The sequence below is a fragment of the Sinocyclocheilus rhinocerous genome, unplaced genomic scaffold (assembly GCF_001515625.1).
Source record: "Sinocyclocheilus rhinocerous isolate Xijiao unplaced genomic scaffold, SAMN03320098_v1.1 scaffold1639, whole genome shotgun sequence".
NCBI classification, from domain to species: domain Eukaryota; kingdom Metazoa; phylum Chordata; class Actinopteri; order Cypriniformes; family Cyprinidae; genus Sinocyclocheilus; species Sinocyclocheilus rhinocerous.
In genome coordinates, this window is record NW_015632472.1 from 189,058 (window position 1) to 190,791 (window position 1,734).

General features: G+C 40.7%; 1 protein-coding gene across 1 annotated transcript in view; it reads right to left on the reverse strand.

Annotated features, from left to right (window-relative positions):
- The window catches only part of LOC107742532 (lymphotoxin-alpha-like), an 11,055-nt gene that overhangs the window by 3,084 nt on the left and 6,237 nt on the right, over nt 1-1,734 (reverse strand). The window lies entirely within an intron of this gene.

A 1,734-nucleotide genomic window follows, 5' to 3' on the forward strand; every position in this document is an offset into this window, starting at 1 on the left:
GCGTCTTCTTCTTCTTCTTGCTTTACGGCGGATCGCAGACTTATAAGTGCATTACTGCCACCTATCTCTCAAATGGACCATTGACACTCCTAATTGAGATTGTAGATAGAGTGTCAATGGTCCATTTGAGAGATAGGTGGCAGTAATGCACTAATGCAATAATCAGAGGTAAAAAAAACGATATAAATACTGTTCAGTTTCTTGCACAGACCGATCGTTTCGTGTCTTTACACATCAATGTATCGTCACGAGCCGCAGGGTTTAATTTGGTTTTGTTTGTGTATGTTTTTTTACTCTCAAAGCCGTGATTTACATTCACCTCCATTATATGACTGACAGACTGCAACGGTTTGAGTTAAAAATCTCCGTTTGTGTTCTACTGAAGAAACAAAGTCACCTACATCTTGGATGCCCTGGGGGTAAGCAGATAAACATTAAAATTTCATTTTTGGGTGAACTATCCCTTTAAATGAATAAGAAACTCATATTTGGTGTGAACAAGAAACTTATTATTTTATGGAGGAAAATTAGCCAAAGCAATTGAGAAACACTGGCTTTTGTAATACCAGCATCTGCCAGCAGGGGCGAATGGACCCTCACTAACAAGACCCCCCAATCTGACCTGTGGGTCACAGAGTAATATCAGTTTGACTCACAAAGGCGAGCAGAAAACATTAGCAGGGATTTTTGACTTCCTCTCTTAAAGCGGAAAGAAAATCGAAAAGAAACTACACAGCCATTCGTTTGTTTGTTTGTGGGCGACTGCAGGTTTTTTTTTAAACTTCCGTTGTGAATGCAGAAATGCGCTGAGTCAGGAAAATGCACCCCCCCCTCCAAAAAACCAGTTCGTTCCTGTGCTCTGTCCCCTTTCTGTCTTATGCAGCCACATCCTGCCGTCTCCCTCTATCCTTCCCTCCATCTCTCTCTTTATCTGTCGTGCTCTGTGCGGCTTTGATGTGCAGCGCTGCATTCAGCACACTGAGGTTGAAATCGAGAGCTAGAAAATAAGGAAGATAAGCGTCGTTGTGCAAGACTATTGTGACTCGCAAGAGAAGACTCTGACATTGCAATATTTTATTATTATGATGCACATTTAATGCACATTCCAGTCAATATCAAAATACAGTATGCACTTTTATAAATAACAACAAACAATGTCACACCCCCATTCCACGACAGAACGTGAACGCACAGCTGAACGTTTGATCGATTCAAGTGTGCCGTCTCGTTGAACGCACTTAAAGGAATAGTTCACCCAAAAATGAAAATTTGCTGAAAGTGTCCTCAGGCCATCAGATTTGGAGAAACTTGGCATTACAGTGAATGGGTGCCGTCAGAATGAGAGTCCAAACAGCTGATAAAAACATCACAATAATCCACAAGTAATCCACAGCACTCCTGTACATCAGTTAACATCTGGAGAAGACAAAAGCTGAAACAAATCGAAATATGAAAATATGAGTCCATAATAACGTTTCTGCCAAAAGTGTTCTGGTCTGAATCAGGAGAGAAATCTGCACAGATCAAGCACTGCTCTAAACAAATATGTGGCTGGATTTTGATGCGAGAGATGACAGTTTTCACTGGAGGAAGCGTTATTATGGATCATAGACTCATATTTGAGTTAAAACCGTCTTAATGCTGGATTTGTTTCAGCTTTTGTCTTTTCCAGATGTTAACTGATGGACTGGAGTGCTGTGGATTACTTGTGGATTATTGTGATGTTTTTATCAG